The 12,220-nt window shown below is 41.7% G+C and overlaps 1 pseudogene; it reads left to right on the plus strand.

The window, feature by feature from the left end:
• Positions 1–1,626: 1,626 nt before the first annotated feature.
• The window catches only part of LOC130291924 (cytochrome P450 2C31-like), a 21,175-nt pseudogene continuing 10,581 nt past the window's right edge, over positions 1,627–12,220 (plus strand).

Raw genomic sequence — 12,220 nt, forward strand, 5'->3', positions numbered from 1 at the left:
TCACAGCCATCATAAGGAAGGAGGAACAGTGCAAAAATCAGGCACATGGCTACCAGACCCCCCAAAAGGATCTTTCCCATGTGGGCATTGTGCCTCATGTAAGTTCATGATAAAAACCAAAGATTTTATTAACCCACAGGATGGAAGGAAATATGACATCAGGAAATTTATAAATTGTAGCACCCGTAATGTTATCTACGTGGCCAAGTGCACATGCCCTAAATTGTATGTGGGAAAAACCACTCAAGAACTGAGGAAGCGAATAAGCAAACATGCCAGTACAATCAGGACAGGAATCGATACCCCCATCGCGAGGCACATGAGAGACAAACACAGAAATAAGCTAGAGGAGATCAAATTTTGGGGTTTAGAGAAATATGAAATGGGCCCAAGAAAGGGAGATATAAATCGGTTATTACTTAAAGAAGAAGCTAAATGGATCTACCGTTTAAAGAGCAAAAGCCCTGGAGGTTTAAACAAAGGTTTTTCCTTTACACCATTTCTTGAATAAACCAAAGAAAGAAAAATTAAGAGCCTGTGTCTATATAGATACACACTGTGGAACAGAGCAAAACTAAGAAAATGTGGAAATCACAGCAAGACTGGCAACAAATAGGGTAGATTGCCGAAAATAGAACAGTCCCCCATGGAAAGGAGAGGACTACAATAAAACAAGTTGCGTATTCTAGTACAGTCTGAGATAAGAAGTCTTACACTAGCTATGGACTAGTAACGTACCCTGCCCCCCTCCTCTTCCCCTGGTTCCCCCCCCCTCTCTTTTTTTTCCCCTCCCCCCCTTCCCCCTCCCCTCCACCATGTCACACTCCTACCCCCCATACATTAATGATAATAACTAGGGGACACATACTCACCATGGACGGGGATGGATGAGGAGAAATGCTGTAGGAATGTGAGAGTAAATAAACCTGGTAATAAAGAAGAAAATAATGACTTATACGTGTGAATAAGTTAATAATGAACACACCATATATACACACCTCTTATATACACATAAGGTGTTTAGTAAATAATGAACACAATAATTAGAAGGATAGTTGGTAAAATAATAAACGCACTAAATCTGGGATGATAAAGGCACAAACAATAAATGCACACAACCAGGGATCTACTCCGCACCAGAGCAAATGATACTTTAGAAATGATGAGGGGGAGGGAACAGTGTATGGGGCAAGATGATAAATAAGATATATATATATATGTATATACATGCACCAAAATAAGAAGCAAAATGGATGAATAATAACAAAATAATATATAAAAAAAATAATATAAAAAAATTTAATCATACATAATATGTAACATCTGGTATATTATATACATACATATATAAAAATAATAATAAGATAATAAAACAAGAAAAAATAGATGAACTAGAATATTAGCAAATCCATGATATGGAAGAGAAAGGCAATAAGCTCTAATATTGAAGAAGTAGATATAGAATTAAGAAGAGGAGATCCAGGAAGGTACGCACATGCGCATTGATGAAAAAGAGATGTTGCGCTTCAACGGACGAAGCTTGCGTTCCACGGAGAAGAGGCCTGCATACGGCGCAGGCGCGAACTCGGGAACGGGCGCAGCAGACAGATAGAGAGGCCGGATACCATGATAGTAATGGGCATGCGCACCCTTGGCGGCCGGAAACAACGGAACGCCAACCATACCCTGATTGGATCAAGATCCATCACTGGAGCATCGGAAGTGACGCGCAAATGTAAGATTATAAAAGATAGTGCCAGCACACTGAACGCTGAACGCAGTTTAGGCAGCTCTCTGAAGAAGTTTGGTCACAAACGAAACGTTAGAGCATCTATACACTTTTAGACAGGAATACAGGCTGTGTCTAAGTGTGGAGTGACTATGTAACGGTAGTGAACCGGCATAGGGGAAAAAGAGAACTCCATAACTTACACTGTAACACCACCTAGTGGGCAATCATTAGAAGACACCCTGTATTTCCTGATAGTTTTAAATCACTACATTTGATTTTCACGTTTTCCATGTTATTTTAATCAATCACAATAAAAGTTTAATTTTATTTGGGTTATAAGTTAGGGCATTGTTCCCCGGAAAAGGGGGGGTTTCCCCTCCTGAAGGGGATTGGAGATTTATTTAGTAAGAGCCCATAACCCAGTGGGACCTCCCTGTTGGACTAGCAAATAAAGAGGGATCCCCTAAGATACGAAAAAATAAGATACCTTGCTCGCTGTGTCTCAGACCACACCCCAATAGAAATGAATATTAACATGCATATATCAGAAATAAGTGGGATGAAAAAAATAAACCCCTATTGGTTGGAATTAATAGACATAAAAAAAAGATAGAGGAGCATATGGAGCATATTTTTTCCTATTTAATTGGGGTACAACATCAGAACAGATGGTATGGGACACAGCAAAATCCTTTTTGAGGGGAGAAGTGATGTGGGCCATCTCCAGAAAAAAGAAAGAATTGAGAGAAAAAGAGCAGGGGCTGATATCAGGGGTGGTAAAAGCAGAAGAAAGATACCTAATGGACCCTGCTAACATAGAGAAGCAAGAAACATGGAAAGATAATCAAAATAAATTAAATATGTATTTAGAAGAAAAAAGTAAGAATAAATTACAATTTTTGGGACAACAAAAATTATGGGAGTCAGGAAAACCTAATAAAAGGCTCATGAACATAATACAGAATCAACAAGGCAAATCTCATATTAATGAAATAAAAAGTGGTACAGGGAAAGTATGTAGGGACCCGGAGGAAATCAGAGAAGAATTTGTAAAATACTAAAAAAAAATATACACATCAGAGATTAAACCCCCCAAAGAAATAATTGTTAAATATTTGGACGATATAAAGATGCCCAGACTATCAATACAACAAGAGAAAGAAACGGGGGGGGGGGGGGGGGGCCCAATGACCCTTAGGGAGTTAGAAGAAGCTTTAAATAAGATTAAAGGGAACACGAGTCCCGGCGGGTATAGGTTCCCGTTTGAAATATATAGGAAATTTTGAAGAATCCTTATCCCAGCTCTGCTTAGAACTATAAATAGTTATTTAAAAACAGGAACCTTACAAGAAAAAATGAAAGAAGCAGAAATAATATTACTGTTGAAATCGAATAAAGATAAGAAAGAAATGGAATCATATCGTCCAATATCATTATTGAACACTGACGTAAAGATCCTGGCGAATGCTCCGGCATTGCGTTTGAAAAAAAAGGTAGGGGAACTGGTGCATAAAGATCAGTGCAGATTTATCCCAGGTAGGATGACCAAGCATAATATCTACAGGACCCTTACCGGAGTACAGTCGGTGGTGGGAAGAGAGGGAACCCACTCCATCCTGTCACTTGACACAAGTAAAGCGTTTGACAGGGTGGAGAGGGAGTTCCTATGGGGAGTACTGGAAAAATATGGGCTTCAGAAGGATTATATGGAAATGATCAAGATGCTATATAATGGAGCGGAAGCTAGAAAAAGTATAGAAGGGAAAAGATCAGAGAGTTTTTTAGTGACCCGGGGTACAAGGCAGGGATGCCCCTTATCTCCTCCACTTTTTGCGCTAGTGGTCTAACCCCTGGCGGTTAAAGTCAGAGAAGATCAGCAAATAAAAGGATTTAGAGTGGAGGGTAGAGATGAGCGAACTTTTCAAAAATTTGATTCGGCCGATTCGTCGAATTTTCCCGAAAAGTTTGTTTCGATCCGAATTCGTTTGCGGTGAATCGATATTAAAAAAGGCTATTTCTAGCCTACATACAGCCTCTATAGGGGGTATAGAACACTTTGTTGTGTCCTAAAATGCATATGGAGTGTGCTGGGGTAGTGAAATAATACTGTTATTCAGAATAGCATGCAGATTACCGGCATCACTCTTAGAATCACTGCCGCACAGCAGCACAATGACAGAGCCTGGTGGTGGCATCAGTGTCAGGAGACCATATAGTGACTGAATGACATAGCGTGGACATGTTGGCAGCAAGAGGAGACCATTTAGTGGCTGAATGGCACAGCGTGGAGTTGGCTGATGCACTAGTACACTACATACCAGGGCTTCACAATCCCCCCCAAAAAAACTACACAATAAATGACATTTTTGTCAAAGATTTCTCATTGGTAGCACCCGCTATCCAAAAATTAGAAATTTCCAGACCCAGGCCCCACCTCTGCGGCATCAGCAACCCATATATTGCCTGAAAGACACAGCCTGGAGTTGGCTGATGCACCCGTACACAATGGCTTCACAATCCCCTCCAAAAAACAACAAAATGTTAGAAATGTTTTAAAGAAATACCTTTGTATAAGAACAAGCGCATATCCAACAGTTCACAAGACTCTATAATGCAGGACGGTGGACCACCCAAAGACATTCTTCTCAAAAATAATAAACCACACAATGTTTGAAATTTGGTTAAAAAAATTATTACATGTTCTGGATGCAGCAGCCTCCCTTGGATTTTAATGGAAAACGGTCATCCTGTTTACCCACACTAAACCCAATACACTGGGTTATAGTGTGAGTGAACAGGAGACCAATGCGGGGTCAGTGACTTAAATATGTACCTTCAGTCTGGCGCGGTGTCCCTCCGAAGGTCCCCTTCTATCTTCGGTGAATTGAGTGCTGGAGGCGAGCCCACCGGGTGAATTTGAATATTCATGGTCGCTGGTCACGTGAGTGCTTGTGCCTAAAGAGCACATGTGCCCAGCGGTCATGAATATTCAAATTCACTCGGCGGGCCCGCCGTCTGCGCCCAATGCAGCAGGTACGTATTTAACTCACTGACCCTACAGGATGACCGTTTTGCTTTTATGGGTTTCTGCTGCACTGTGCACATGGCACAAATTCTGCGGAGGAAATTAAAATTTCGGATAGTATATGCATTGTCATCAAAGGAGACAGCACATATATGAGCAATCCAGCACCTGTTGCACACCAAATATCTATCTGGAATTTTTCTGCCGAGTGAATTCTAATCCTTCATCTCTAAAACCTACAGCACGTTGTAGATGATTGGCGCTATTTTTCAGCTTCTCGGTATGTTCCCCCGTTTGATGAGACGCCTTCCTGGACCACACCAGAAAATCTTAGCAAACAATGTCAAGTTAAAAACATTTGTGAAGGAAATGATAAAATCACACCAAGACACCCTCGATAAGAATTACCCTCGGGACCTCATTGATTTCTTCCTCATCAAAATGGGGTAGGCTTCATCACATGACTAAGGTCCGCAAACTGTGGAAACCACTGACTGATGCCTTAAAGGGGTACTCCATTGGAAAACATTTTTTTTTCTTTTTTTTTAATCAGCTGGTGCCAGAAAGTTGAACAGATTTGTAAATTACTTCTATTTAAAAATAGTAATCCTTCCAGTACTTATCAGCTGCCATATGCTACACAGGAAGCTCTTTTATTTTTTAATTTCCTTTCTGTCTGACCACAGTGCTCTCTGCTGACACCTCTGTCCATTTTAGGAACTGTCCAGAGTAGGAGCAAATCCCCATAGCAAACCTCTCCTGCTCTGGACAGTTCCTGACATGGACAGAGGTGTCAGCAGAGAGCACTGTGGTCAGATAGAAAGGAAATTAAAAAAGAGAAGGATTTCCTCTGTAGTATACAGGAGCTGATAAGTACTGGAAGAATTAATATTTTTAATTGGAAGTAATTTACAAATCTGTTTAACTTTCTGGCACCGGTTCATAAAAAAAAAAAAAAATGTCTTCCAGTGGAGTATCCCTTTAACCTCTTAAGGACCCAGGGCGTATCACACCCTGGGCCTTAAGGACCCAGGGCATATCCATACGCCCTGGCGTTTTCCGGTCTCTGCCGCGCGCCGGGCAGAGATCGGAACTGGATGCCTGCTGAAATCCTTCAGCAGGGATCCAGGGCAAACGCCGAGGGGGGCCATGTAGGCCCCCCATGTCGGCAATTGCCGCAAATCTGCGGCGATACCGGGCTGATCGGGTCTCTGGGACCCGACCGCCCGGTAATTATACATGATCCCAGCTGTCACAGACAGCCAGGACCATGCTGAAGTATCGGAGCGATTCTTCGGTTAGTTAACCGACCAATCGCAGGGGGGGGGGGGGGGCAGTTACTTCCTCCCACCCGGCCCCTGGAAGTCCGGAGAGGACGGGAGGAAGACCGGAGGACTCGGCGGGGGACGGGGGAGTGCTGGGGACCAGCCCCGGTACTTACCTCGTCCCTGAAGACCCGGATCCCTGCGATGAAGGTGGCGGCGACAGGTGAGTTGATCTTCAGCCGCGGTCGGGCCCTTTACAGCAATGCACGTCGCCGTAAAGCGACATGCATTGCTGTAATGGGACCCTGTAAACTACAACTCCCAGCATGCCCAGACAGCCCTTGGGGTCTGGGCATGCTGGGAGTTGCAGTTTTGCAACATCTGGAGGTCCACAGTTTGGAGACCACTGTGCCCTTCCAGATGTTGCAAAACTACACATCCTCAGCATGCCCTTACTGTCCAGGAATACTGGGAGTTGTAGTTCTGTACCATCTGGCCCTTCAGATGTTGCAGAACTACAAATCCCAGCATGCCTGGACAGTTTTGGCATACTGGGAGTTGTAGTTTTGCAACATCTAGAAGGGCACAGATTGGGAACCACTGTATTAGTGGTCTGCAAACTGTAGTCCTCCAGATGTTGCAAAACTACAACTCCAAGCATGCTGGGAGTTGTAGTTCGGCAACATCTGGCTCTAAAGATGTTGCCGAACTACTACTCCCAGCATGCAGAGAATGTTTAGGAGTTGTGGTTTTGCAACAGCTGGAGGCACACTGGTTGGGAAACATTGTCTGTTTCCTAACTCAGTGTTTCCCAACCCGTGTGCCTCCAGCTGTTGCAAAACTATAACTACCAGCATGCACTGATAGACTGTGCATGCTGGGAGTTGTAGTTTTGCAACAGCTGGAGGTCCCCCCCTGTGAATGTACAGGGTACATTCACATGGGCAGGGGCTTACAGTGAGTATCAGGCTGCAAGTTTGCGATGCAGCAAATTTTGCGCGGCAGCTCAAACTCGCAGCGGGAAACTCGCTGTAACCACCCGCCCATGTGACTGTACCCTAAAAACACTACACTAACACAAAATAAAATAAAAAGTAAAAAACACTACATATACACATACCCCTACACAGCCCCCCTCCCCAATAAAAATGAAAAATGTCTGGTACGCCACTGTTTCCAAAATGGAGCCTCCAGCTGTTGCAAAACAACAACTCCCAGTTTTGCTGGACAGCCGTTGACTGTCCAAGCATGCTGGGAGTTTTGCAACAGCTGGAGGCACCCTGTTTGGGAATCACTGGCGTAGAATACCCCTATGTCCACCCCTATGCAAATCCCTAATTTAGGCCTCAAATTTTCTCCTTTCACCCCTTATGAAAATGTGAAGTTGGGGTCTACACCAGCATGTTAGTGTAAAAAAATAAATAGTTTACACTAACATGCTGGTGTTGCCCTATACTTTTCATTTTGACAAGAGGTAAAAGGGAAAAAAGCCCCCCAAAAATTTGAAATGCAATTTCTCCCGACTACGGAGATACCCCATATGTGGGCGCAAAGTGCTCTGGGGGTGCACAACAAGGCCCAGAAGGGAGAGTGTGCCATGTACATTTGAGGTGATTTGCACAGGGGTGGTTGATTGTTGCAGAGGTTTGGACAAACGCAAAAAAGAAGAAAAAAAAACCACATGTGACCCCATTTCGGAAACTACACCCCTCACGGAATGTTATGAGGGGTGCAGTGAGAATTTACACCCCACTGGTGTCTGACAGATCTTTGGTAAAGTGGGCTGTGCAAATTAAAAATGTTGTACAGCCCACTGTTCCAAAGATCTGACAGACACCAGTGGGGGAAAATGCTCACTGTACCCCTTGTTGCATTCCTCAAGGGGTCTAGTTTCCAAAATGGTATGCCTTGTGGGGGTTATTTTGCTGTTCTGGCACCATAGGGGCTTCCTAAATGCGACATGCCCCCCGAGCAAAATTTGCTCTCAAAAAGCCAAATATGACTCCTTCTCTTCTGAGCATTGTAGTTCGCCCATAGTGCACTTCAGGTTAACTTATGAGGTACCTCCATACTCAGAAGAGATGGGGTTTCAAATTTTGTGGGGTATTTTTTGCTATTAACCCTTGCAAAAATGTGAAATTTTGGGGGAAACACCCATTTTAGTGAAATTCTTTTTTTTTACGTATGCAAAAGTCGTGAAACTCCTGTGGGATATTAAGGCTCACTTTATTCCTTGTTACATTCCTCAAGGGGTCTAGTTTCCAAAATGGTATGCCAGGTGGGTTTTTTTTTGCTCTCCTGGCACCATAGGGGCTTCCTAAATGGGACATGCCCCCAAGCAAAATTTGCTCTCAAAAAGCCAAATATGACTCCTTCTCTTCTGAGCATTGTAGTTCGCCCGTAGTGCACTACAGGCCAACTTATGGGGTACCTTCATACTCAGAAGAGATGGGGTTACACATTTTGGGGGGTATTTTCTGCTATTAACCCTTGCAAAAATTTGAAATTTGGGGGGAAACACACATTTTAGTGAAATTTTATTTTATTTTTTTACATATGCAATAGTCGTGAAACACATGTGGAGTATTAAGGCTCACTTAATTCATTGTTACGTTCCTCAAGGGGTCTTGTTTCCAAAATGGTATGGCATGTGTTTTTTTTTGCTGTTCTGGCACCATAGGGGCTTCCTAAATGCAACATGCCCCCCAAAAACCATTTCAGAAAAACGTACTCTTCAAAATCCCCTTGTCACTCCTTCCCTTCTGAGCCCTCTACTGCGCCCGCCGAACACTTTACATAGACATATGAGGTGTCTGCTTACTCGAGAGAAATTGGGCTACAAATATAAGTATACATTTTCTCCTTTTACCCCTTGCAAAAATTCAAAAATTGGGTCTACAAGAACATGCGAGTGTAAAAAATTAAGATTGTGAATTTTCTCCTTCACTTTTCTGCTATTCCTGTGAAACACCTAAAGGGTTAAAAGGCTGACCGAATATCATTTTGTATACTTTGGGGGGTGCAGTTTTTATAATGGGGTCATTTGTGGGGTATTTCTAAGATGAAGACCCTTCAAATCCACTTCAAACCTGAACTGGTCCCTGAAAAATAGTGAGTTTGGAAATTTTGTGAAAAATTGGAAAATTGCTGCTGAACTTTGAAGCCCTCTGGTGTCTTCCAAAAGTAAAAACTTGTCAATTTTATGACGCAAACATAAAGTAGACATATTGTATATGTGAATTTTTTTTTTAAAATATTTAGAATATCCATTTCCCTTGCAAGCAGAGAGCTTCAAAGTTAGAAAAATGCTAAATGTTCAAATTTTTCATAAAATTTTCAAATTTTTCACCAAGAAAGGATGCAAGTTACAAATTTTTTTTACCACTTTGTTAAAGTAGACTATGTCATGAAAAAACAATCTCGGAATCAGAATGATAACTAAAAGCATTCCAGAGTTATTAATGTTTAAAGTGACAGTGGTCAGATGTTCAAAAAATGGCCGGGTCCTAAGGTGTAAAATGGCCTGGTCCTTAAGAGGTTAAGGTGTCAGTGATCACAGTACGGATGAATGTGTTGGAAAATTGTTCTGCATAGATCTGATCATTTTCAATGGCCTTTCATGTTACAGTTAGAAAAATTAATTGAAATACTATAAACATGGAAAATTCTGCTAAAACTATTTTTTCAGGAAAAAAATAATCCAGAAAGTGAGTTTCAGGAAAGGAACCTACTGGGGATGGTGGTCGATTTGTTCTTTGCTGGGACAGAGTCTACAACCATGACGTTGAGATATAGCTTTCTAATACTTCTCAAATACCCTGAAGTACAAGGTAAGAGGTCTCTCTACTAAATGCTGCACATCAGGGTCTATTCACTGTTGAAGGATAGCGGATAAGTATTTTATCGAGGGGGTCCAACCTCTGTGACCCCATGGGATCTCCAGAACGGGGCCCTGTCTCTCCTTGTTCATGGAGCGACTTGTCACCATGTGTTCCATGCATTTTCTATGGGAGCGTCAGAGATACACAAGTGCTGTACTCGGGTCCCATATAAAATGCATGGAGCATGTGCCAACAAGCTGCTCCATGCAAAGGGAGAGATGGGGTCCCATTCTGGAGATCAAGGGTGATCAGATGATTTTGCCCTATTCTGGGAATAGGATATATGTTTTAAAGTACTGGAGTACCCCTTTAACCCCTTAAGGACGCAGGACGTAAATGTACGTCCTGGTGAGGTGGTACTTAACGCACCAGGACGTACATTTACGTCCTAAGCATAACCGCGGGCATCGGAGCGATGCCCGTGTCATGCGCGGCTGATCCCGGCTGCTGATCGCAGCCAGGGACCCGCCGGCAATGGCCGACGCCCGCGATCTCTCAGGCGTCCGCCATTAACCCCTCAGGTGCCGGGATCAATACAGATCCCGGCATCTGCGGCAGTTCGCGATTTAAATGAACGATCGGATCGCCCGCAGCGCTGCTGCGGGGATCCGATCATTCATAACGCCGCACGGAGGTCCCCTCTCCTTCCTCCGTGCGGCTCCCGGCGTCTCCTGCTCTGGTCTGTGATCGAGTAGACCAGAGCAGGAGATGACCGATAATACTGATCTGTTCTATGTCCTATACATAGAACAGATCAGTATTAGCAATCATGGTATTGCTATGAATAGTCCCCTATGGGGACTATTCAAGTGTAAAAAAAAATGTAAAAAAATGTAAAAGTAAAAGTAAAAAAAAGTGAAAAATCCCCTCCCCCAATAAAAAAGTAAAACGTCCGTTTTTTCCTATTTTACCCACAAAAAGCGTAAAAAACATTTTTTATAGACATATTTGGTATCGCCGCGTGCGTAAATGTCCAAACTATTAAAATAAAATTTTAATGATCCCGTACGGTGAACGGGGTGAACGAAAAAAAAAAAATTCCAAAATTCCTACCTTTTTAAATAATTTTTTTTTTAAAAATTTTAAAAAATGTATTAAAAGTTTTTTATATGCAAATGTGGTATCAAAAAAAAGTACAGATCATGGCGCAAAAAAGTAGCCCCCATACCGCCACTTATACGGAAAAATAAAAAAGTTAGAGGTCATCAAAATAAAGGGATTATAAACGTACTAATTTGGTTAAAAAGTTTGTGATTTTTTTTAAGCGCAACAATAATATAAAAGTATATAATAATGGGTATCATTTTAATCGTATTGACCCTCAGAATAAAGAACACATGTCATTTTTACCATAAATAGTACGGCGTGAAAACAAAACTTTCCAAAATTAGCAAAATTGCGTTTTTCGTTTTAATTTTTCCACAAAAATAGTGTTTTTTGGTTGCGCCATACATTTTATGATATAATGAGTGATGTCATTACAAAGGACAACTGGTCGCGCAAAAAACAAGCCCTCATACTAGTCTGTGGATGAAAATATAAAAGAGTTATGATTTTAGAAGGCGAGGAGGAAAAAATGAAAACGTAAAAATTAAATTGTCTGAGTCCTTAAGGCCAAAATGGGCCTGAGTCCTTAAGGGGTTAATAAGAATATGTCTTTAGAAATGATTATAATATAAGGAGGCCAAATATTTTATTTAACCCTGACCATTTTTATTTTATTTTACACCTTACTGATAGACATGTGCAGAAGAAAAATTTTCTTTTTTTTTCGTTTAGTTTTTTAGTTTTTTATAAAATGTTCGGTTCAGTAATATTTTCAGTTTTTATTTTCAGATACATTCGGTATTCGGGTGTCTAGGTTTCATTTTTTTTCGGATACATTCGGTATTCAGGTGTCTGGGTTTGATTTTTTTTCGGATACATTCGTATTCGGGTGGGTTTAATTTTTCGTATATATTCGGTATTCGGGTACATTCGGGTAAATCTTTTTTAAGCAGGGGACCATTATTGGGAGTGTGTGCAGGAAAAGAGAGCAGCCGCCAGAGATCGGAACATTGGAAGACAGGTAGGATAATATAATTTTATGTGATTTATATTAACCCCTTAAGGACTCAGCCCATTTTGGCCTTTTTGCGCGACCAGTTGTCCTTTGTAATGACATAACTCATTATTATATCATAAAATGTATGGCGCAACCAAAAAACACTATTTTTGTGGGGAAATTAAAACGAAAAACGCAATTTTGCTAATTTTGGAAGGTTTCGTTTTCACGCCGTACAATTTATGGTAAAAATGACATGTGTTCTTTATTCTG

The sequence above is a fragment of the Hyla sarda genome, chromosome 9 (assembly GCF_029499605.1).
Source record: "Hyla sarda isolate aHylSar1 chromosome 9, aHylSar1.hap1, whole genome shotgun sequence".
Taxonomy (NCBI): domain Eukaryota; kingdom Metazoa; phylum Chordata; class Amphibia; order Anura; family Hylidae; genus Hyla; species Hyla sarda.